Source organism: Podarcis erhardii (genome assembly GCF_964252035.2).
Source record: "Podarcis erhardii genome assembly, chromosome: 8".
In the NCBI taxonomy this organism is placed as follows: domain Eukaryota; kingdom Metazoa; phylum Chordata; class Lepidosauria; order Squamata; family Lacertidae; genus Podarcis; species Podarcis erhardii.
Window position 1 is genome coordinate 60,187,366 of NC_138499.1, and position 27,085 is coordinate 60,214,450.

The 27,085-nt window shown below is 40.2% G+C and overlaps 1 protein-coding gene across 10 annotated transcripts in view; it reads right to left on the minus strand.

Moving 5' to 3' along the window:
* The window catches only part of LOC309348353 (uncharacterized protein), a 336,443-nt gene that overhangs the window by 222,933 nt on the left and 86,425 nt on the right, over positions 1-27,085 (minus strand). For 9 of the 10 annotated variants that reach the window (XR_014159340.1, XR_014159341.1, XR_014159342.1 and 6 more), the window contains one exon: positions 1,184-1,295. The exons of the other annotated variant lie outside the window; for it this stretch is intronic. The gene's annotated coding sequence lies outside the window, so the exon portion shown is untranslated. The remainder of the gene's footprint in view (positions 1-1,183; positions 1,296-27,085) is intronic. 10 annotated transcript variants of the gene reach the window in all.

Below are 27,085 nucleotides of genomic sequence, written 5' to 3' on the forward strand. Positions count from 1 at the left end.
TTCATCAGACTGCGGCATATGATGCCAATTTGGAATCTTCACAGACTCATGGGAATCAGCATCATGTGGGTTTTAAAGGGGGGGGACGGACATAGGGAACTAAAAACTAAGTACAGCAATTAAACACAGCCAATAACAGAAGCCATATGCAATCAGCTTGACTTAGAGAATTATAGTCTGTATGACTGAAAAAAACGCAAGTCTCACTACACAAAAAGAGGGGGAAGGCCTGTTTTGGTTCTGCAGTGGTGCCTCAAAAGGACAAACGACCTTTCTGCAAAGAAGATTAAAAAAACAAAACATTTTCAACAGTTAAACTGTTTCTGATTTCCTTTCCAAGACAGAAAAAGTTGGCATAAATAAATAAATAAATAAATAATAAAAATAATAATAAATAATAATAAATAATAAATAATAAATAAATATAATAAATAAATAAATATAATAAATAAATAAATATAATAATAAATAAATAAATAAATATAATATATAAATAAATATAAACAAATAAATATAAATAAATAAATAAATAAATATAAATAAATATAATATATAAATATATAAATATATAAATGTAATATATAAATAAATAAATAAATATAATAAATAAATATAATAAATAAAATATAATAAATAATAATAATAATAATAATAAATAAATAAATAAAATAAATAAATAATATAGAGGAGCCTTTCTATATCAATAGACCCATTTTAAAAGGAGGACAATATCTAGGAAAATGAGCAAATTAGACTGGACTCCACACTTTCTACTCTTGATTTAAGGCTTAACGTAAAGCTTCTTTAAGAAAGAGCTAGTTGTCAAAAAGAACGCACTGTCCACAAGAACTCATTGGGGGGGAAATCCAGTATTGGCAGTTACTAGATATAAAGTGCATGAAAGTTGGTTCGAGTGTGGACCTTCAGGGTTCCCTCCTAACTCTACAATTCTGTAATTCTCTGATTCATAGTAACCTCTTTATTGTTGCTTATGGAAACCCTCAAGAATACCAAACAGGAAGACAGAAGTCAGTAGTTTGACTTTTAATTAAAGGGTGTCCCTACAGTATCACAGTGGGTTTCTATTCCAATCTGAAAACATCTAGATAATATCCCTGTTTTTAACTGTAGGTCTGCTAAAAGAAAGCTTGCGGTATTACATAGAATCCCATAACTCACTTACCTGAGATATCTGTCCTGCAACAGGAAGGAACTCACAGTCCCACAAGTAAATCCTTTAATTACTGACTCTCTCAAAGATAAATCATCATTCACTGCACTGACATGAGTTCTACCTGAAAGAGAGGGAAGTCACCACAGAAAGGTCTTGAGTCATTTTATGTCAAAAAGAAAGTCTGGTTCTGTTTTTTAAAGGGAGAAGACAATTAAAAGTAGACCCTGTACTATATATGGCAGTTACATATTTTCTCACAGGAACTCTAAAACCAGCAAATAATAAACCTTTTAAAAACATTTTAAAGGTTTGGCGATTAAGCACGTAGAGAAATAACCTTTCCTCCATGAGCTAGGAGCTTTATAACAGGTGAAGATTCACTCATGAGCAAAGAAATGTGAGTGTTCCAATCAATTATGAAACCACTAGAAGGAATAACACAATTACCTTTTATCTCTTGCAAACTTTAAGATGAGACAATAGCTGTACTGTAGTCCTAAAAGATACCTACAGGGATGTAAGGCTCCTTCCAAGTAAATATGCATAGGACGGAACTGTTAATTAAAATGGTTGGGTCTCTAGAATGATAACGCTGGTCTCATAAGAATGTGTTCCATTTAGGATAAAGGACAGTATAGAGAAATATAATAATAATAATAATAATAATAATAATAATAATAATAATAATAATACCTTTATTGTCAATGTACAACCTGTGTACAAAGAAATTAACTGAGCCTCCCCCTCCCAAACACTCAATCTCATTGCACTCTGTGTTCTTGTCGCACAACACACCAACCCCGAAAGTCAGTTGCACTATATTATTTTCCCTTCAGCAGCCTAACAGCCAACAGGTAGAAACTGTTTTGTAGCCTGTTGGTACAACTTATCTCCTGCCCAAGGGTAGAAGATTAAAGAGGTGCTGGCCGGGGTGTGAATTGTCCCTGAGAATTTTTCTCGCTATCCCTTGCGATGTCATCTAGCAGGCTCAAGGGACAGCCCATGATATCATGTGCTGTGTTCACCACCCTCTGTAAAGACTTTCTGTCTGTGGCTGTCAAGCCAACGTACCACCCTGTGATACAATATGAGAGGACACTTTCGATTGTGGACCGGTAGAAGGAGGTCATCAACTGTTGTTTAACATGGTTCTTTCGCAAGACCCTGAGGAAATGGAGTCTCTGTTGGGCCTTCCTAACCACCTGAGTTATATTGTTTTTCCAAGTGAGGTCTTCACTCAGATAAACTCCCAGGAAGTGTAGGAAGAGACTCTCTCCACACAATCCGCCCCCGCCCCCCGATATACAACGGAGCAAGTTCCCCTCTTTTCCTCTGAAAGTCCAACACCATCTCCTTTGTCTTGCTAATATTTAGGTGCAAGTTATTCTCTAGGCACCATGTAGATACTTTTTGAACTTCCCCCCTGTACACTGATTCAACTCCACCTGTAATTAGACCCATTATGGTAGTATCATCTGCAAACTGAATAATTGCAGTAGATGGATCAGATGAAATACAGTCATATGTATACAACGAGTACAGGTAGGGACTCAGCACACATCCCTGTGGGGTGCCAGTGCTGAGCTTCAGGGAGGTAGATGTAACAGGCCCAATCCTCACTGTTTGTGTCCATTCCCTCAGAATGGAATCTGGAAAAGTGTTCTAGCATTTTATAATTTGAAATGCATGAATATGTATGAGTCTGTTGTCTTTTTAAGGGAATTTAGAGGGAATTTGATTGTGATGTTTCAGTCTTGCCTAAATATCCTCATATAGTTGTTTTATGTAACAGTGACTGTGACTTATTCAGATAAATATATAATATTTTTGCAGGCCAGGCTGTAATAGGGTTGATGAGCCCATAAACAGTTTTAGAAGATTAGGCTAAATTTATACTTTTAGGGTCTCATTTGTGAGCTACATTGAAATCATACAGATAAAGAGTTTTTAAAATCATGCACCTTTATTGATTCCAAAAATGCAGTAAGGAGAAATGACAAGTCACTCTTCATGTCTTCTGCTACAAGCATCCATCATATGTTTCTATAGCCCTGCCCTAAAATGGATGCCCTTTTGACTCCTTGCTCAATATAACAATTAATAGGTGATGTTAAATGGGTGACTAAACCAGGGATAGCCAACATGGTGTGCTCCAGATGTTGTGGACTACACTTCCATCAGCCCAACCAGCAAAGCCAATGATCAGGGATGATGGGAGCTGTATTCTCATAACATCTGGAAGGTAACACATTGTCTAACCATTATCTAAGCCAGGTTTTCCAAACTTAAGTCTCCATCTGTTTTAGACTACAACTCCCATCATCCCTAACTAGCAGGACCAGTGGCCAGGGATGACGGGAACTGTAGTCCAAAAAGCTGGAAACCCTGATCTAAACCTTTGACCCCGGTTGCGATGAACTAAACTGCTTTATCAGCAAGGCAAATTTCTGATACCAAGTCATAAACATCTGAGAAGTTCCTGGGCATGTCAAAATATTTTCTCATCTTACATTTGCTAAATGCTAAACTGGGAAGAAAACACCATTGACTTCAACAATTTCCAAGCAAACAACATTTCTAACAGACTAAGGTATAAAGCTGCCTTATACAGAGTAAAACCACTGGTCCATCTCACTCGCTACTGTCTACAGTGCATTGAAATTGTACTCCAGGGTTTCAGGCGGGGGTCTCTCCTGGTCCTAGCTCAAGATGCTAAGGATTGAATCTGGGGCCTTCTGCATGCAAAACAGTTGCTCTCCCATTGAGATATGCCCCTTTGCCTAGATGTCACTAAACATTTTCACAGAGATCATAGAATTTTGCTTAGCCATCCCATACAAAGCATTTATAATCTACAGATAGCAAATCTATGGAATTTGCACAGATATTTTTGGACATTCAAGGGGGAAAGGCTGTTTTCTTCTAGAAGATAGCCTTCACTTGTTTAAGTGAGGAGAATGTAATCTGAATAAAATCTGAAGGTCAGAACCTTTCCCCTGGACCGACTATAATGCAATGCTGTGGCTTCTGTCCAAAGCTAAGAGGTTGGGAAGTGGTGAATTACTAGCTGCAGTATTAAGAGTGCTAGAAAAGGAAACATGGGCTGGGAAAATAAGAGGACACATGTACAAGTAAGCAATTTAGACAACTTATCCAAAGTGGAAGCAAGACCCTAAATTAAGCAACAGCACTGGAAGCCCAACCTTAAATTTGTTCCCACTGTGGTTGAGAAATTTCCATCCTACAGGCAGTGCAAGAGTGGAAGGCTAAAGACAAGGTCACTATTGTAACAGTCTAGCAGTTTGTGGTTTTGTAAATGCCTAGGTTATATACAGTTCAGCAATTCCCCATGCTCGAATCATGTTAAGACAATTTGTGTAGGTGTGTTGTGCCAATGCTCACTGTTGCACCTGAAACAGTTACAAGCAGTTCTGTAAATTTATACTTATTTAATTGCATGCAAATACAAAAACACCGAAAGATTTGTGGGCCTGTTGTGCTAATAGCAAATCGTGCATAATGATACTGGAGGGAGGTGACTTCAATAGGCTGAGACATTTACCTTTGCTTTTCATTCCCAACTTGGTAGCAGTAGTCTCTGTCCTGAACCAGAGTCTTGAAAACTATGGCCAGGGCTGGCCAAGACCATTAGGCAGAATGATTTGAGGTATACTGAAAAGCCAGCAAATGGTTACCTATTTAATTCAAATGGGGGTAAGAAAAACACTTGTGGGGTTTTTAACTTCAGATACAAAAATATACTGGCTAGTCTGGGCTACACTGCTGCAACTCAGGCAACAAAATATTTGGGGCCAGTCCTGACTATGACCAAGTGGATCATGAACTAAAACTGAATCCAGATAAGATGGAATTGATTACCTGAGAGGAATATTTTTGATCTGGCATCAGCATATGATTAAAGGGGGCATTCCTGCTCCTAATGGATTATGTATGGATTTTAGGGAGTCCTTAGAATAGTCTTCTTCAAGACTGCAACTCCCATCATCCCCAGCTAGCTTAGCACAATAGTCAGGGATGATAGGAGTTGTAGTCCAACAACTTCTGGGGACAAGAAGAATTCTCCCCTGGATCTAGGACTGCTTTGGAAAGCTTAAGTGACAGCTACTTCCATGAGTGCATTTTATCAACTACAGTTCATCAATAAACAAAAGCTAATCCTGGAGAACAGGAAATTATTTCCTAACCACCCAAAGAATTAGAGGCCTACCTATCACCACCCACAGCTTAGCAATGCCAAGGAAACAACTGCAACATTGTCTTCTACACAGAGCTACTTTTGAAGAGCTACAGTTGGTGGACAGCAGGAGAGTCTGCCTGTTGGCAGGGGTGAAAACCCCATATTCAACCATTCTGATCCAACATCACTGGATATTAGCAGTATTCTAAGGAAGTACAGAAAAGCCTTAGACAATATTGAAGACCACAGAATTCCGCTTCTTAGCACCTCCACTTTTAGCTTAAAATAAGCAAGTTTATAGGCCTTATGATTGCAAAATACATGTTTCAAATATTGTCAGCCCCCCTAAAATTAAAGAACACACTTTATCTGCCAAATTCTATTATCTGTATACAACAAAAAACATTAGTTCAATAGCCACCCAAATTATTATTTTTTCCACTGTAGTAGAAATGTGGAATAGTCTACTAAGTATAATTAAGCAACAAGTATGTTAAAAGTCACAAATATATTTATTTCTAAATGTTCTCTTGAGTTTTGTTTTTTTAATTAAGCTACTAATCCTTGGCGATAAATTCTCAACACTGTCACACAGCTGCCTACAATGCTTTCTTAGTGTGTCAAACCTAGTTATCTTGCTTCCTGAGTCTTTCAGTGTTAATGTTGAAACATCACTGTTGCTAATTGAAGTGAGTGCTTTTTTGACATGTCAACTCTTATTTCCAATTACTTTGAAGCCCAAAAAGACTTTGTCTATCTATAGCTTTAGTCCAAAAGTATTAACTTTGCCTATGTGAAATTCTCTCTCACACGCACATACACATGAGAGAGTGGGAGATGAATTCATGGATTTCAGCAAAAGAAAAGCATCTGATAAATGCATACCAGCATCTGGGCTGAGTTTGGCTGACCGCATAATTGGGTTGACCGCATAATTGGGCACAGATAACACATGTACCATATGGAATTCCCCCTTTCTTGGTATACCTCTCCCTACTTAAAACACTCTTGCATACATATCGGCATATTAAACAAGTCTGACATTGCTGTACTTTTGGTCTGCATCAACATGCTTCTTGTTAGTTAAGTAAATAAGAGAACTAGAAGTACCTAAGCTTGCTTTCATCCATATATAGAAGATCATAGGTTGCCATTTTCCCATTACTCTTCCCCTACATCTTTGGCAGCTGGAGCCACTGCTCTGGTGATGGGGTCAGGGGGCCATGCTCTAAATCTTCACATGCCAAAATGCATAACATCAAGTCTAATGCCCAGAAGAAGGAACTACTGATGCAGAAGGTCACTAATTGCCAGTTTCTGTGCATTACAAGGGTTCTGGAAAGAAAGCCCCACAAGAGAGATATGAGAATGGGGACACATCCTGACCCTTTAAAATCGCCAAGGGATTCCACAGAAGGTAGAGGCAGCCAAATGCTAAATAAAATAAAAAATATGAATTTTCCTACTTGGGTTAGCACACATTACATTTTCAGGATATTTCCAAAGCAGCACTAAAGGAGACTTTTAGAAGTAGGAAGGCACTGTGTTATATGATCTGCAGAATCCTACAAAATGTATTGATTTAAAATAATACACAGAGAGAGAAAGTAACATATGTAAGCTACCATGCTGAACAGCCACTCCTGCTTTGAAGTTAAATAAAATAAAATAAAATAAAATCAGGAGATCTGATCACAGAGCTTCCACACCATGTGATAGTTGGTTTTGCAAAACATGAGATTGCTCTGAACCCTCAGCTCCCATCAGTACCAGGGTTACACGCAACACCATAGAAGGTGCATGGCCAGAACTCCTGATGTGATATAGGTTTCAACATAACCTTTTGCAATCTCATTCTTAGGAACACAGATAGGAAACACGTGTCCCTCCCGATTTTGCTGGATTAAAACCATCCCAGACTCTGGAAATGCTGGCTGCAGCTGCTGGGATTGAAGACCAATGCATCCTCTATAGTACAGTGTCTGTGCAACCACATTTATTTGCATGAATGTGTGCCTCTATCACTGCTTTCCACATGCATGCTTTTTCTGCCATATATTTTGCGAAACCTTCACTCTCAAGGGATTTGTTCCATTTCCTTCAACTGCTGTATCTCAAAAGATACACAAAACAGACTGCTCTTCTTCTGGTGTCCAACTGCATAGGTGCCAGCAGCAAAGACAGTCTGCAGTTAATTATATGGAATTCATGTTTTTCACCTTCCTTGCCACCAACCATGGTATCTTTGTTTTACTATACATAATTTTTTAAAGTTGTATGGAAGTCACTTGGGCATAAAGGTATTTGAATTGCATTTGAATTTATTCCATGCATTACTGTTGTTGTTGTTGTTGTTGTTGTTGTTGTTGTTGTTGTTGTTGTTTATTGCACTTATTAGTTGCTTTTCTTTTGCAAAAACAACCCAAAGTGATTTACAAAATAGAACAATGATTAAAACCAAAGCCGAATAAAAACCTAAACACGTATAAATGCAAGACACATTGAAAAGCCTCCAAATTAAGGAGGGGAGAGAACCAGGGTAAAGAGAAATGTTTTTGTCTGGCACTTAAAAGTAGATAGTGGTGGTATCAGGCATATCTCCCTGGGGAGAGCACTCCAGATGTTACTGGAATCAACTCCCATCATCTTTGACCGCTGGCCATCCTGGCTGGGGCTTCTGGGAGACAAGAGTCCAGCAACTTTATAGTGCAAACCATCCTATGATCTTTGGATGAAAGGCAGTATATTAATTTAATAAATCATCCTCATCATAACAAGTGGGGAGCCACCACTGAAAAGGCCTGTTCTTATGTCACCTTCCTCTGCATTTTCCTAGGAGGAGGCACACAGAAAGGGTGTTGGATGCCAAATGCAGGGTGTGGGTCAGTTCATGTGGGGACAGGTGGCCCTTCAGGTATTGGGGTCCTGAGCCACATATGGGTCAAAACCAGCACTTTGCATTGAGCTTAAACTGTGCAATTGCTATTTTTAATCTTAATCACTCTGCATGTGCAATTTCTAATTCTTTCTATACATGCCATTTTAAAAATTGTTTTTACATATGCAGCTGTTCTATACAAGCTTTTATTATATTGTAATACTATACTCCCCACAAGACCTCTGCACATCAAAAGCCAAAGGATTTGTGAGGAAAGACTGTCCAGAAGAAACAAGAGACTCACAGTGCTTCTGACTTTCGGATAAAGCCCAGCATGACAACCCCCTCACTCCCAGTCCAGGACATGGAGAAAACTCAGGTGAAGACAGAGGGTCAGTGGCACATGAAAAGCAAACCAAAACATGTAGACACCCGTTAAGGCATAAGAAAAGCGGCTCAGCTATTTTAGCATTTTAAGCACTGCCTCTTCACAATTAGTGGAACAATTTCAGTGTTTTTCTTCCAATGCCGCACATTTTATTGGCAGCGACAAAACTTTTAAATCTTATTGGAAATCAGAGAAAGGAGAAAGCACAGCAGGGGACCATTCCCTTAGGCTGATGATTTGAACACAATTTAGTTTACAGTTAACTCGCAGCATGGCTTCTGTAATGTCCTTTATCATCCATGAAGCTGTTCTCTCATTGCTCATTATCATTATCCATAAAAAGACAAGAAAAGATGTTTTGATGCAAAACAGGATAAGAGTTATTTGTGCAAGGGCGAAAAAATCTCTTTGCAATCATCTGTATTTTAAAAGATGGCTCCCTTTATACCTGCAGAAGAAATCAGGTAGAGGAGGTAGCAACATGTATCCTAGTTGTGTATTGGTGTGGAAGGGAGGGGGACTAATCATACTGAATGCTAGTTTATGCATTCCACTTTCTGCATGAGGAAGCTGTCTCAATCTTAGGCACACCGCAGGTCCATCTAGTGCATTATCTTTACACTATTGTTACACTGAGTGACAGCAGCTCTCCAGCATTTCAGAGAAAGGAATTGAACCTGGAACCTTCTGGATGCAAATCAGATACCCTACCACTGATCTACAATCCTACATAGATCCACTAAGGTGGGAAATAGATAAGAGTGGGTGGGAAAAATAAAGTACGTATGGTGTGTGAGTCTGCATGTGTGGAGGTTTTTCTGCTCACCTCAATGGAATGAAAGTATTTCAGCAAACTCTGGTAAACCGTCTGCTGAAGTAGGCTGTTTCATAGGAAAAGCATGATGAAACCTCATTCCTAAGCTGCTGCAGAATTTTCCCTCAAACTCTGGCAATTCTGCTCCAAAGACCATTACGGACAGAGAGCAAAGCCTTTAAAAAAAAAAAAATGTAGATATGGAGAGTCTGTTTTCTAGCAGGGTCTGTCCTCACAAGTCCTCTTTGAGGTCACTGAGTAGGTGGAGACCATGCAGCTGTGCCAAGAGGACTGGTGGAGTCAGCAAACACAGCTATCGAGCAGACACTCGCCAAAAATTCCACAGGGGGAGAAAGAAAACAAGAAGCGCCAAAAGTGGTTTGCCTTCTACGGGCATCCAGTTGTTAGGTGTGTTTTCTTTAAATACAGTGGTGAAAACACACAGACACAAGGCACCAGGATAAATTATAAAAGCCAGAATGCCAGCCTGACGAACTGCATTGATGTGGCATCTTCGCTGGGTTCAGAGCTTGGCTCCGGCCTTCCTTGGCATTCCTCCTTTCCCCAGCACGAAATCAATTACCTAAGGCAAGCCTCCGAATGATTTAGAAACTTGTGCATGGCTTTAGGTTCTTCTTTCCTCCCTCCACTCTCAATCTCAGTCTTTACAGAAGGGGGGTGGGGTGGAAAAGTAATATCCGGGCAACACCCCTTCCAAGTCACCCGTTTCAGTCTCTAGAGGGAAGGACTGATTAAGGGGAATACGTAACATCGCTCAGGTGTTCCTCCAGCTTTTTACAGGCTCAGCAGAATCACTGTACTTGCCAACTGCTAGCTGCATTCTGGAGGATTGCTCATAGACTCCAAGAGCTCACACATGTGCTGATTTTGTAGGATTTGGAGAGATTAGTAACCTGTAACTGCCAACAGTCCATAGCTTGAGGCAAAAAATAGATAACCTCATCTAACCTCGATTCAAAATAACCGTTCCTTCCCTTCCCTCTTTCCTGTGGTGCAAGTAAAATGGCAGAAAGACATTTCTTTTATCAATACACTCACTAGAATACTGCCTGTTTCAGTATCCTACTGCACACCTTAAGCTACTAAAACAAATAAATAAAAAGACAGGGGGAGGAGGGCACAGAGTGATGAGGTTTAACTTTCAGGCTTTTACTAATGCATTATGCTTTGAGCTGGTACCTATCAAACAGACACTCTGGGGCTTCAGAGCTGTTCTCATCAAAACACAAAATGGATAAACGATGGACAATCAAGCACCCTTTACTTGCCTCGCAGATGGCTGAACCGAAAGGCTAAGCATGTAAATCAACATTCCTATTCCTCCTTACTTTCTGCACTTTAGTCGTAATCCTTTCACCTGGTGTAAACACACATGCTGTATTATTTGGACTAGAGACCACCCAGCAATAGCCTGCCATCTTTCATTATCTGCTGTAAGTGGGAGAGGGTGATGGATATATATATATATATATATATATATATATATATATATATATGCGTGTGTGTGTGTGTGTGGCAAATCCTTTAACAGCATTCCACCTGGAATTTGTCCAAAAGTTCACCTATCAAATGTCATCATATAAGAGTACCTGAAACTTCAGAAAATACTTCACAGCATGAAAGCACAAAAGGACTGTCTTGTAAATACAAATATTAAACCCAACACCTCATCACTCTGCCCCCTCTGTCACCAAGCTGCCCTAACACATGGGCTGCCTGAAGTGGACAAGCAAAAGCTGCCCCACACTCTGTTGCTGCCCCCCAAGCTCTGGGCCCCACTTTGCCACACACACTGCAATTTCCTCCTCCCCATTCAGTGATGAACTTGGTCAGTTGTGTGAATTGTGTGGCTTTTAAAAATAGGAGTGGGAGCTTTTAAAATACCATGTTGTGAACTGCCCTGAGATCTACAGGTACAGGGAGGAACATCATTTCAATAATAATGATAATAATAATAATAATAATAATAATAATAATAATAATAATAATGGTGTTGGCAGGATTTGGTAAACTGTTTATAGAATGGGTGCAAATGACTGGGGTTGACAAACAGTAGGCCTGCATTTCTATTTATCAAGCCCAAATATGGCAGACCCACTCTAGAAATATATACAAGTGATATCCATGGTTCAGCTATCCTCTTTACCACTGTACACACACCCCAATTTCTCTGGTGACCAGCTTCTCCCCATTTTTGCCAACCAAGTCTGCTAGGATACTGCATAAAAAGCTTTAATATATTCAGATTTTTTTGAGCACTTTGTACAAGTACACTTTACCTTAAGACAGCATCTAACCCACAAAACCAAAAAAATGGTTGGAAATGAGAGCTTGAAGGTATCGGCTAATTTTGAATTACATTACATATTGTGCCTTTACTTAATCTCTTTTCAAATCAAGTAATATTATAATTGCAATATCATTCCATTGTGTTTCATGTCTCCCAAACACCAAATTAGTGTGAATATTAAAACAAGCTGAAGCTTTATAGTTTAATTACTTTAAGTATATTTGCCGTGACTTGCTGCAAGTACTGGAAGGGTGGGGGCTTGGAGGTTTGGAGAATATATAAGAGACTGACTTGCAGTCTCTAAGACAGAGCTTTTAACCAAAAACGACTCTTGAATTCTGACCTTTGGGCTCCGTATTATGAAGAATAGTCTAAATTAGAATACTGCAGAACATTCCAGCTCTTGGTAAAGTGATGGCAAATCATTACAGCCCTTATTTTAAGATGATCAAACGAATCTTAATGAAACATGCTTGCGTTCTATGCTGTTAACAGCCACTTTGTATTCCTAGATCTACCTTAATGACAAATTTGGCACCGTTCCTCTAGGACTAATCACACAGGCTGTCTGAAAACCTGCTTATGTATTTAATATTAACATTATTTTTAAAGCATTGTCTTTCATCATTTAACACCATTTCCAAATGCAAAGCCAACTTCTTTGAGATTTTAAAACAGTCCAGGATGCAGCCAAGGAACAAGCATTCAGCAGTATGGAGATAGTGTTGTATATGGCTCAGTTCCAAGCTTGACGGTGCCTAGATCACTGTGGTTTAATTTGTTAAGACTCATTATTTTTAAAAACTTTATTCTGGGAAGGCCTTGACAAAAATCCCTTATTATAGTTGGACAGTCCAAGGACTGGAGCTTTATTCTTGCCGAGTGTTTATTAAAAATGTAGACTGCAGTGCTCTGTAGACTTACCTTGGCATAAACCCCACTGAACTTAGTAGGAAGTTCACACACAAAAATATGATAAAAACATACAATGAACAACTGCATACAGGCAGTGGCCATTTTGGATGTGGGTTCCATTCCTGGCCCCCACGCGTCAGTGGTGCATACATAAAACCCACCCAGATCCAAGCACTATTCTAACCTCTTCCAGGTCCAAAAGGACTCATGTTGTCAGTGGTTGCACATCAGTTGGATGCACACAAAATGGCTGCCACCTGTACATAAAAACAGCTAAGCATTTGCATACATAAAAATAACCTTACATGTTATTTATTATTATTCAATATCCATTCACGTAGGGGGCACAAGGCCACATGTACCACCACATGACCAGCTTCCCTGCCCATTACAGGCCTTCCCATGTTCAACAAGGAAGGTTTGAAGAGGGCTTCTATCCATGTTTAAACTGAGGGAGAGGTACTGCTTTTGTTTGTTGCATTGTTATGCATTTTTGTTTCTTTATATCGTAAATCACCCTATGATCCTTGGATGAAGATCAGTAAGTAAGTAAGTAAATAAATAAATAAATAAATAAATGAATGAATGAATATTGAAGGACAGCCCCTTTCAGAGCTCCCCTGCTGAAAGTACGAAGGTCAGGAACAGAGAGTGTAGAGCCAGCATACATGGGAACTTTTGTAGCGGCGGGAGAATACACATGACCCCAACATCATCATGCTCAGTCAGAGCTATTGTCTATTTCTGGCATTTCTGACTTGGTCTTTTCTGCTCAAAATTTGCCTGTGCTTTTTTATTATTCTCCTTTTTATCTCACCTTCCTCCCATGGTGAAGACATGTCAAATTGGGCTTCTTAAATCTCCCTAACTGCACAATCCTGTGTGCATCTACTCAGAAGTGAGCCCCACCAATTTTAAAAGAACTTACAAGTTAAACATGGTTAGGAATACATCTTAAGCTTTTCCCACTGACCCCACTTACTTCTCAATGAATTCTTTGATCTTATCAAGCCTGCGTTATTCTGATTTGTCCCTTGCGGGCTTCCCTTTATCTCACCTTAGGTCTTTCTTTTATCTTATTTCTTTCAGTCTATGAATTTGATCACATAACTCCATTACTGTTTTCTCTTCGTTAGTTACCTCATCCGTTCTTGCATTCAATTTGAAGTTCTGCTATTAGCATCCGCTTTTTGGTTCCTTTATATCTTTCTTCTTCCTTCCTTGATCTCTTTATTCTTCAAGTTCTGGCTCTCCAAACTACATATTTCTAACCTTTTATCTTGATCGTGTAAATTTTATTGGGGTTGGCTCCTTATATTTGGAATGAGTTTCCCCCCTGAAATCTGGTTCATTTAATCCCACTGCACCATTCAATAAATTCCTCAATGCCTATTTGACTTAAGAAAGCATTAGCAGTGCTCAGCCCCACTCCTAATGTTTTACTCGCATTTACTTGAACACAAATAAAACCCTCCAATACTTCTGGGGGCTTGTACGCACACCCTGTGTCACCAGACCTGCTTTTAAGCAAATGCCTGTACATAGTGAGCATAGACTTGATAGCATCATCTCTCTTCTCCATTTTCTTTCTTAGGTGTGCTTATTTATCAGGTTGCCTGTCTCGTGGCAGCAGAAGACTGTGTCCTTTCAACATTTCTATATACAGTATCTCCAAGTGGTTGCTGGGCTGTTGAAGGTGGGTGGAGTGACAATGATCAGGGTCACAGTAGGTATGGAGGAAGAAATTAAGCTTTGGTTCCTTTGGTCCTCAGAAAAACCTCTGAAGATGGTATTCCCTTTGGGGGCCATGGGGGCGGAGAGAATCTCCCATGGGTGCTGAAACGGGCGGGAGAAACATCTTTGAAAGACAGGTTTTCCTCAGGACCACAGCAGGAAACTCCCTCTTCATGTCTGCAGTGATCCCAATATTTACCAGCCCTCCCCTCTCCCCCACCCTGGCCCTATTTACATTTTAAAAACAACAACCTGTAAGTTAAGCTGATCTCTGGGATAAGCATATCCTATTATGCAGTCTGAGCAGTCAGCTGAAATACTAAGGTTAGCCTTGTTTTTCTTTTTTCCAGAATACCACACAAACAATACTTGAATTTTGATATGCTGACAAATTCTTTAAGTTATTCCATTTCCCTCCCCAAGCTAATATGCCAACTGGGTGGCTGGAGGGAAAGGAGCCAAGAATGGACATTCTTGTAGATATTTGCTGCTTGCAGAGCAGTTCAATATCAGACGCCTGCTTCCTCAGCCGTGACTGCTTTCCATATTTTCTTTACATTTATTTCCCCCCTCCCCTACCCTGTGACAGGTTGATATATGAAAACCAACAGTGAGGCAGCAACACAAGGAGCAGCGGCGGCGACATGAGCTCCAGGTGTTGGGGGAAGGGAAAGAGAAGCCTACAAAATGTCTCTGCTCTGATACATTATCACATTCCACAGGAATATTATGGTTCACGAGTCTCTTGTTTTCCAGCGTATTTTATACTACATTACAAATGTACCACTTCATCTGGAAAAGAAATAAGGGCCTGCAAGGGCAAAATATGTGGGCCAGGGCCAGGATCGCTCTAAGGCAAACCATTACAGCAAAACAACCATTTAAGATGGGAAGTTTCATTCTCTCTGTATAGATTTTTTATTATTATTATTTTAAAAACAAATTTCAGCTGAAAAGATCAGGAATGCCACAGGCCCATTTTTCTCAGCACAAGCTTCTTAAACCTGTGATTATTTATTACATTTGTATACAGACCATTCAGCCAAGTTCTCCAGGAGGTTTACATAAGCTTTGAAATATAATTCGCAATGAATCAGGGAAACCAAGATAAAATAAATCACAACAGCAAAAAGCCGGGGGGGGGGGAATCATCTAAAAAGCTGCATAAAACAGTGCATCTGAAATAGCCATTAAAATCAGAATAAAAACGCAGCAAGGGAAATGGGCAGCGGGGGGGGGGTGGACCCTAAAATTTCCTAATATAGATGATGATTAAAGGCTCTGGGAGGAAAAGAAGGCTTGCACCTGGCACTTGAAAGACCATAATGTACAGACCAGGTGAGCCTCTTTTCATGGAGTGCATGTTGTTAGTGTGGCGCTACTACCAAAAAGGCCCTTTCAGAATCGTACCTGCACATGGAATTCAAGTGGTCCACAATCAGGAAAGCTTACAAGACTAAACTGTGAGTTATCAGGAGTCTTGAAGGAGAGAATCTTGGCAGCAGATCTCAGATACCTTACATCTTATGCAGCTGAGGCAGGTCTGTGAAGAGAGCATGGCTTGCCTGAGGCAAACGAATGTGTGCTTGACAGGTAATATTCAAACTAGGGAAATCCCAATCTGCAGCTATAACAGCTCAAAATGATACTCAACATTGCACAAAGCTCTGTTCAGGGCAGTGCCTGCATCCCCGCCTCCAACTTTTCTCCATCAAGGAGTGGGGGTGGGGTGGCATGCAAAAATTACTAGAGAAATTGGGGTGAAATTCTCATGGTTGTGTTATAATAGGGTTTGTGCTGCGCTTACCTTACTTTTGAGGTAGTCAAAAGGTGGTTGTGAGTGTCCTTTTCTGTCATCTGAAAATCATCTCACCGTTGGTCTGCACTCCCTGGTGTCTAGCCTTCATTTAAAGGCCATGGGAAGACATGAGGTAACTCTCCCCCCATCAACACCAATCCAGCAGCTCTTTCAAAGGAGGAAATATGGGCAGTCAGGGAAGCTACAGAACACAGGATAAATGGCTGAGGGAAAGAAAAACACGTATACCACCCCTGGCCACATTACAATGATATCATGAGCTGAAAACTCTGCACCCACCAAAATCCTGAAGTGTGATAAGAATGAGGCAGAAAAACGAAAACCTTTCCCACAGGAGAAGAAATATTTTGAGAAACACAGAGGACACAGAGGATATTTTGAGAGGACAGATTTCAGTACAGCACTAATTCAGCATGCATTTTAAAATGTTAATTGCAAGCAGCCCCTTGGACTCCAGATGCTATTTGCAATGAAGCCCTGGAAAAGCTTCAATAGAAATTGGACCATAGCAGGTAATACCACGCAGATCTGCTTATTTTCTTGCAGATTTGTATAATTATACCCACAGTGTTTTCCTAAAATAGGCATTATGGAACGGTTTGCCCACAATTTAGAAACATAATCAGCAAGTGGCGTCCCCATCGGAAGTGTGGCATACAGTACTTTAAATAGCCTCAAAACTGTCTGAGGCAGGTTTTTTTTTTGTGTTTTTTTTTGTCCCTGTGAATCTGAATACATGGTAGTGTGGAAGAAGCAGCTGAAACACAACAGGATCCAACCAAGTGCCCAAAAACAACTGGTTACTACAACAAACTACTGAGAAGGGAACTGCAAAGCCAAGCAATCCAGTTTGTTAACTAGAATGTAAGCTAAACTGTTTCTTCGGACATAAAGCTGCAAGTATACAGAAATCCCATCAAGGAGGAGTATGGATGTGAATTAGGAACAAGCGTTAAGAGAAGAAAATACAAGCACAAGGAGGACACAAGGCATCCTTGCCTTGCACCTAGTTATTAACAGAAGCAGCATATATCTTTTTAGTGACATAGTCACAATTCTTATTCAGTTTATATATATTTAGAACCTATGCCCCAACTTTCCCCCTATTTCCCCAATCAAATATTATTTGACAGAATATGTATGCCTCTAAGCAGTTTATTTATCATTATTTGCTCTATTTGCAAACTACCTTTCATCAATTAGAACCCAATACGATTTGCAACATATACATAAAACAATAAAATATTGCTACATTTAAACCATGAAAAAAACACTTAAACCATTTATTTATTTTTTTAAAAAGCAACATATCAAGACAGCAGACGGACCTCATTGATTACGACTGGCCTGACCAAATCATGCTCACTTTTACTCCTGCCTAAAAAACAAAGCTCTCTGTTCACTGCTCTGCAACTTACTAGAAGAATGCAGTAACTTGGAATATGACATTCTTTGCCTGTTGCTACAATAGGGCTTCGGCAACGGGTTTGGGTAGCCTGTATAATTTGTGACAACAAAAATTTCACTCTTTTCTATTTCTGTACAGGTGCTTCAAGCTGCAAACCCATTTTATTCAATATCTGGCTTTTTTGTAAATAAAAACTTACATTGATTTTAGACTGGCATTTAGGTTTTTGATAATTGCGTCTATTGCAATAACTTCTGCAGCACACAACTGTTTCTAGGGAATATCCCCAAAGCAATGGTTTTGTGACCATACACGAAGGATGCAGATTCAACATGTGAACAGACAGAACAAGCAAATCTGGCAAAAAGAGACAGAAGGGAAAGAGGAAAAGTGTCTCTTCCCCATGAGCCTTCTCAGAATGCAGGAAAGGAAATTCTGTCAGGCCAGGCAGGATTCAGGAAGGAAGGTAGAGGTGGCAGAATAGTGGCATCACCAGTGGTTTTGTTTTGTTGCTATTCCTCAAATTGTGTTGCTCAGCTCTTATAGACTGCTTTGGGGCATGTTCATAGATCCTGGGCAACACCTCAGGTTATAGCCCCTTGCCCAGGCAGTCAATTCAGCAGCTTTTGAAGTTCTCCTACAGACAACTACATTTCTCTTGAGCACCCTGCCCAGCTGGTTGGTTTGAGGACTCTCTCAATAAGGGTGCACAAAGACAGTATTCACTCTGTTTGCATTTTGCATATTATTATTATTATTAAGTTCACTCACTCAACTAGTACAAAATTATGTCTTTTCCACCCAAGTTTTCAAGTACAGTGGTACCTCGGGTTAAGTACTTAATTCGTTCCAGAGGTCCGTTCTTAACGTGAAACTGTTCTTAACCTGAAGCACCACTTTAGCTAATGGGGCCTCCCACTGTTGCCGCTCGGCCGGAGCACAATTTCTGTTCTCATCCTGAAGCAAAGTTCTTAACCTGAGGTACTATTTCTGGGTTAGTGGAGTCTGTAACCTGAAGTGTATGTAACCTGAAGCGTATGTAACCTGAGGTACCACTGTATGGGCAGGTTTTTAATACAGCATGCTTTTTAGCAAGTACTGTACCTTCCTGCTCTGCTGCACCACCAAAGCCAGTTCGGGGTTGGTGAATGGTCACTCCATAGCCCACCTTTACAAGAAATGGTTCCAAAATATCCAGAGGGCCTCAATAGCATAGAGCCCACACAACTGTATCCGCCCAACTACCCCAAAGTTGGAGAGAGGATGCTTTAACTGTAATTGGCAATTTAAAAATGTGCACACAAAAAACACACACAGAGAGAGAGCGCAAATCCACTGCTGGGCTATAGCTACACATGCCATGTGCAAAAATTACAATAAGCTACAGTATAAGGCGGCTTCCTTGGTTGCTATATTTGACCCAGCGTAGTGCTTAGGATACCATTAACACCACATCAAGAGAGAGGCCCCGCCAATTTCTGTTTGTGCACTTGTGCATGCAGGCCTCTATGTGTGCTTGTTAAACATACTAGCACACCACAAGTTCTCCTTGTAAATTTACCTTTCGGCTGAAGTATTTGAGAACTGTTACATTTTTCCTGTAAAAATGTCATGGAGGCAGGAGCAGCACTAAGCCCAGGATTGGTGGCTTTCATAGTCCAATCCAGTGTTATATTTTTGCAGTTAAGGGATTTCTTGGATTTTTCACTTCATAGTTACTTAAACTTACTTTTAAAAAACAAAATGAACCTTTAAACAAGTTTATTTTGTCCAGATCTTTAGAAAAAACAAAATAGGAAACTTAATAGCTTTTTAAAAATCCACAGCACTTCTGAAGAAAATATTTCTAAGTGAATTTTACAAGTTTTTTACAATATACAAAAAAAAAACCCCACCCTAAAATAAAACTAGAGACAGATGAAAAAATGAGCTTTTGGTTTATTAGAAGGATGGCTACAATGCTAGTATTTGTTAATGGAAGAATATGAGGTGGTACAATCTGCCGCTAGGACTCACATGAAAGTAGGACTCACTTGAATGATTGTGGCAATCTTTTTTCAGAAAATAAAGCACTATAATTTGGAACAGGGAAGCATCTGTTGGCAGCAACCTGCCTTGGTAACTATTTTGGTGAACACACTTTAAGAAAAAATCACTAGACATAGGAAGGAAGCAAATAAAAAGCCCTGGCTTTAAACTTAATTGACTACTCCACTGAAAAAAACAGCCTACTTGCCTGTATTTTCCTTTGACAGAGACTGCATTTTTACAGGAAATAGTGTCAACAGTTCGAGTACTTCAACCAAAGGTAAAGTTACATCTGCTCCCAGAGACCTTGATGTGTGCCACTACATACACACATGCAGTGCTTTTTTTCTAAAAAAAAAAAAGTTTAGGGATACTCTCATTTTCCTACTCATTGAAATACTGCTCCTCAATGGGGCCAAACTTAAGATTCACAAAATGTTTAGGGGTATGCGTCCCCCCTACGGGGAAAAAATCACTGCACACATGTACATGTAGAAGTAGGTGCATATATGGGACTATGTAAAGGGATATGTGCAAACTTGGATCTTAAAAAGAGAAGCACAGATGTGAAAAAATGTCCAGTTTACCCCAGTCCTCCTTTCCCCTTCCCATCTCCCTCATACCATCTGCAAAAGCTCAAGTCTGCTCAAATTTGCAGCCGAAGTGACCTTGAGGCCCTGCATAGCTGGTTACTCAAACTGCACCTGCACAGGATTAAGTATCCTGTTTGTGAGTGATGGCTGCCCCCCGCCCCTTCTCAGTCTGAAACAGTTTTCACAAGATGAAGCCGGGTGAGAGGGAGGCTCAGGGAGACCAGCGTCTTCCCTTCATGAAGAGAGCAGCCGCAATAATATTGATTTAGGTTGTTAACCTTACCCAAGTCACCACCTGCAGAAAGTTGCGTCTGAAATTCTTATACATGTTTAGATCCGTTCTAGTTTCAACCCAAACATAATTACTGCCTTTCACAGATGTGGATCTAACCTGGAATATGAAAGTCTCCTATAAGGTCTGCATGTGTTCTCCTAATAAATGTGGGTTTGTTATACATGTTGAGCAAGAAGGTGAGGAAAGGGGATATTTACCCACCCAACTGGATTATTGACTATATGATTTTGAGAGATGCCTTGGTAAGGTAGGTGTGCCAAGAAAAAAAGATGTGCCAGGGGAAAAAAGGCTTGCTTGAAGTTTTCGTAACTATCCCAGATTCCCAAAGTGTGAGGTGGGCTTGACAAATTTGTGTACAAATTTGTGTACATGCTCAAGCATGCAAGGAAGCAATATCTCAACGTGTATCCTAATTACTTGTCTATTTACTTGTGCCTGTGAGACAAATTTCATGTATGGATTCTTCCTTCCTTCCTCCTAAAATGTGCAAACAGGGCCGTGCCTAAACCACAAATACTTTTTCTTCTTCTCTGTCCTTCCTTTTCTATATGAAGCAACTGTGTCCATTCATACACATCTCACGCCCTCCTCAAAAATGAAAGCACCCATCATAAAACTGAAAATACATTGTATACATGGAAGCTTAGGAGGATAAGACTAGTTGAGGCTACATAATCACTGACTCATGTAAACCTCTAGATACTAGAGGCTACCGGTTTGTAGATTAAATCCTCTGGTTATGCAAAATAAGAAACTTTGTTGAAGCTTCAACAGCAAACACTATTTTACCAATGTATTTTGCACTGCAAAAGAAAAGTACCTATACTCTGGACTTATTTATACGACAGCTGTTAATTCAAAAATGGAGTACTGAAGCTAGCCAATCACATTCAACGTATATAATCCTAGGCATGTCAATGTAAACTGTCCAGACAGGATGTGAAACACAGAAACAACCTCAGACAGGCCATAGCTTCTACAGCTGACTTGAAAAACAAAGGTAAGGCAAAGGTCAAAGAACAGTGACATCTGTAATTGCCGTGCCCCTTCTACCTGACCTTGTATTGAGGTTACAGCCAGTACACCAGGGAGTTATTGCACAGATGCACTTACACGCAAGTAGTCGTAGCAAGGGCAGAAAATTAAACATCTGTAAGTATTTAGGAATGTATAAAGTTTGCATTGTATCCAGACCTGCTCTTCCTTGTGTTTGTTGAAGGAGCAGGGATCCAGTGAAGGCACCAACACAGTGTTTCACAAACTTGGATCTTCAGCAGTTTTTGGACTACAATTCCCATCATCCCTGACCACTGGTCCTGCTAGCTAGGGATGATGGGAGTTGTAGTCCAAAAACTGCTGAAGATCCAAGTTTGGGAAACACTGCAAAAGAAGGGAAGAGGAAGTGATTTTTCACCAAGTGCCACTTCTGCTTGTAGCTTCCACACTCTTCCAGGGGGTCACCCAAACCTCCAGGTTTGCACATAATACTAAGCTATGGTTTGTTTATTCATGTGACGTGGCTGTCCCTTTTGCATATTGCATGACACAGAAGAAGACTTTGTTGATGAATGCCATCATGGTTTGCCATCATCCTCTACGACATCTGTAAGACAATGGGAGACATCCTGCTGGAGGAGCACCCTAAGCTGGCCAACACAGGAGAGGAGAAGAATAAAGTGTCCAGGGATGGAAACCAAGGCGGCCACCCTCCTTGGGCAACCACCAACAAATGAATGCATGGTGGTGCATGGAACGGAACCTATGGCATTCTGTGCTTTACCACTGAGCTGGCATCTCTATCCACTTATATTTTCCTTTGCTTCCTTAATCCATCCTAGCTGTCAAGTAGCCTAAAACTGTCCATTAAAAAAAAAAAGAATCCAAATGAAGTAGAAGCACAGAAGTTACTCTTGTTTATTTACTTTCTCAAGGATCTCATAGGATCACAGAATTAAAGAGTTGGAAGGGACGTTCAAGGTAATGTAGTCCAATCCCTGCAATGCAGGAATCTTTTACTTTCTTCTGTATGAATTAATAGCTGCCCTTCATTTTCTTTGGAACACCAGAGACTACGTTTGAAACTCATTGTTGCATCTGACATCAAGCAGTTCAGCTGTCACCAACAAGGACCTGTGTTTATCCGCATGTCAGAGTCTATGAGCTCTCTACCTACCAAGCTGGCATCCTGATAGTTCAATCCATAATGACAACTTGTTGCATTTTGTGTTCTCAATACAGAATTTTCTGTTGAAAGCAAATGGTGTGGTTCTAAATACAGTCGTACCTTGGATCTCAAACGCCTTGGTACTCGGACGTTTTGGCTCCTGAACGCTGCAAACCTGGAAGTGAGTGTTCCGGTTTGTGAATGTTCTTTGGAACCCGAATGTCTGACAGGGTTCCCGTGGCTTCCGATTGGCTGCAGGAGCTTCCAGCAGCCAATAGGAAGCCCTGCTTTGGTTTCTGAACATTTTGAAAGTCGAACGGACTTCCGGAACGGATTCCGGTTGACTTCCAAGGCACAACTGTACACCATTGAGTGCATGGTATTGATGCAAGTCAGTTTTACTCCTAAATATGGGTAAAACAGAGAGTTAAGTATCTATAGTTTTGCATGGAGAAACTGCAGTCATCTCTGAGCATTTAGAAAAGCAGCATCTGTACTAACAATTTGCAAGGCCAGCACCGGGCACATGCCCAAATTGTTGCAACATATTATTGAATAAATAATATGCAAGCCTCTGCAGATCCAGCTTCAGAAGGATATTAATTTTCTCCTTACTGTCCTGAAATGTTTAGCCCCTAGGTAGAATTTATACTTTCTGAAGTTTTCTGGTGAGTCACTGAACTCTGGGGTCAGGGCCGGTCTATTTATGACATGGTACAACTGAAGGTTTTCAGTAATCCATTCCAAATGTATCATAACACAATCCAATGAACAAAAAATAAAAGAGAATCAGTATGCTGGTTTTAGAAAGCTACCCACAAAATGGCCAATTTGTATCTGCCGATGAATGGGTGGATCATGGGACTTAGGTGCACTTAAGAGCCATCCAGAACACCAGACAGGAACAAAAAATGAATTAGCAACTGTCCAAGTGTTTGAGAACCTCCAGTTTCATGCCTAAGTAAATACCGACTTCTAGTTGCTTCCCTTTAGTAACAATCTTATTATGTGCATGGGGGGAAAAACTAAAGCAGCTTTCTAATTTGGAAATTGAAAGGCATGACAAGGAAAAGGACATACAGCATGTAGGTTCAATGTATAAGAGGGTTGCGCACACATACTCCTCCCTGAGGACAACTTTAATTCACAGTAGAGTCAGTGCTGCCAGAACATTACTTGCATTGTGGAAGCATTTGACACCTCTGTGGCTACAAATTTACAGCATTTCCATTTATTTTTAAGGGAATTTTTTCCCGAGTTCAGAAACCTACTCAAATTTCAGAAACCTCGTAAAAAATCAATTTAGACTAAACCTTTGCGTACATACATGGTCTTATCCAAAGAACATTTTTTTAACACTCACAGATTTCAAATGGTTTGCACTTTTATAGCTCATTACACATACCAGTGAGTTAAGCCTCACAACCCTCTAGTAAGTTCCAAGAGGGAAGTGGTATTGTGGCCAAACAAAACACACCCTCAGAAAATACCCAAACTGTTAGTCTGTAAATATACTGGAAGGAAAACTCATTGGGAGAACACTACAGCTCTTGTCCTAATCAGAAAAATCAAGATGCCCAAAGGGGGTGGTGCCATAAACCCCTTGCAGAATCTCTTAACGTTTCCATCATTTCAACTACCATTTCTCTTTTTGTATCGCTTTTATTTTGGCAGAGTACTTGCCAGAACTGACCACTCACGGGAGCCCTGTGATGCATATCTGTTTCACAGATGAGAAACTGCTGACCTGCAGAAGACAGGACATTTGAACCCAAGTGTCTGAGACCAAGTTTTTGCCACCATACCCTTCTGGCTTTCTGACAATCAGCTATTGTAATGATATGGTCACAATTAGAACTTTGCTGAGTCTTGATTTCTAATCCCTGTATTAAGGCTCATTAAAACCGGGACACTGAGAAATCTATGCTAAACGGGAAATTTAAAGTCTGCCCCAAGGAAAGCTGAGTTTCACTATTTGAATAAAGCATGAAAACTAGGCAAATCTGCATACTATTTTTCTCTTTGTACAGTTTATTCTATATTCTTCTTATTTATTTATTTTTCCAAAATTGCTGTTCCTGCTGTTAGTTATGCCAAGGAGCTGTACAGGGCACTAAATCTCTCCATCTGCAACAGTGGAAATATCAGCTCTCTGGCCTGTCAGAGAAGAGCTCACATGCTTCCAAGTGTATCTTTGTGACCATAAGAGCCTGAAATGTTTTCTGACTGAACACTGATGCTCTCATAAAGTTGAATGCTGAGCCTCATTGGAAAAATCTGGGTTTCCAGGATGCCACTTGTAGGCATAGTGGCATCCTTGAAGACTTCATATAGTGTCCCTTCTCCCTGGTCATTGCCCCACCCGACAGAACCCAAGTATGACAGGTGGGAGGGGCTGCCCTCCTGCCCATCATCTGACATCACAATTACATCAGCTGACTCGTTTTTGCCCAGGTGGGTGATCAGCTAATGGCTGGAATTTGCAAAGCACCCAAATATGGAGCTGTGCAATCCCTAACCATCAGGGTTTGCATTCTCCATGTGCAACTGATTGTCAGTCTCCATAAAGTGCAGTGCACAAGGCTTTGCAGGTGCGAAGACATTTTGTAAGATTTTTATTTTAAAAAATTCATACTACATTAAGATAACAGCTACAAAAATTGCAAATAGAATAGATAGAATACAGAGTCCTCTCTTAAGGGTAGTTCTTAGCCGATAGCACTCACAGAAGGCAGTAGTCCCTCTGAGCTCTCACTTGGGATATTTCCTTTCTCATCCCAGTTGCTCACCCTGGGAGACAGACATTTCCCTCACTCTCACCCCTATAAATATACAATCCCTGGACCGTAATAAAGGCCCCATGCATAGGACTGCTAAGAAAAAGGAATCATTAAGAAAAAAGGAAAGAAAAGAAAAAGAAAGGAAAGAAAGAAAGACAAATAAAAGAAACATTAGAAAAAGATAAAAAGGGCTTCCGGTTTTCCATCTGCTGGTTTTTAAATTTAAATATATTATAAATTTATATAAATTTAAATACATTCAGCCCATGATAACAACCATCTTCTCCACTTTCTGTTAAAAATGTTTCTTTTAAGTCAAAGTGTCTGAGGCATTTTGCAAGCCCTGACAACCAGCTGTATGTAGAGTGCTGTGCACAGGGCTTTGCAGACACCAGACACCCCCCAAATCTGCCTTTGTAACTCCCCTTTGACTCAACTACATATTTAACTATCTAACACCTAATGTCACATATGACATCAGGTAGGTGGCCATGGCTTGGCCCAAAACAGCCTTGTGGGCCAAATGGAGAGGCCTAATTAGGGCCATGGGACAGAAGTTCCCTAACTGTAGTCGGCATTGATAGTTGCTCTTCAGAGTTCATCAGACATGAGTCTTTCTGAACTGTACCTGGAGATTGTATCCAAGCCATTTTGCATGAAAGGCATGTGCTCTACCACATGACTACAACACTTTCCCTGTGCTTCTGACCTTAAGCACAAGGTTACCAATATGTTTCACTTGCTTCATCTACTTGCTTCTACAGTCAGTTCTGTAATGAGATACCGTGTGGTTGGGTGGATGATATGGTTGCTTGCCCATGACATCATCATTTCCACCCAGGGAAAGCAACTTTTTCATAAATAGCAGCCGCATCACCCACTCAAACCACTTGGTTCCTGGTTCTAAATATGGGACATGGGATCCCAGCCACTTGGAACGGGCATTCATGCCACAGAAGTTTAAATGGATCAAGCCAGGGTCATTTATCTGTTGCAGGAGGCCTCTAATAATTATGATAAAATCCCATCACTACATATACTGTTGTTTTATTCTCTTTACATGGGCACTGTCCACTTGCAAGAGCCTTGTACCTAATGAGCCAGAAGCTGACCAGTATCAACCAGAGCTGTCTTTGACAATCTGAATGGTACATCTTGGAGTTTTAGACACCATGGAAAGTACCGTATTCAAGGTCCCTAAGCTCCTGTTTCATACATTGCATTGGTCACATGAGTGGGTTCCCGCAAGTGAAGAAAGCAATAGAAAATAATGTAAGAACTGGCCTAAACTTCACAGTATCTAAAAACAAAGCTGCTTCTTGCCCTATGCCCTCATGTTAAAAATGGAATATGTGAAACCTGCTGCTTCTTCCTGCATTTCCTATAGAATAACTCTCAAGGCAAAATGTCTCCAATACAAAAACTGAATATAATGAAAAACGATTAACTGCAATTCAGTAGTACATTGCGTCCTACCTTGAATAATTTCCATCCAAAGTAGAAACCTTGGCACTTAAAGTAAGTGTCTGACAGTTGAGAATACTGGAAGTTGTGCATAACAACTTCCTTCTACCTTGTTAGAACAA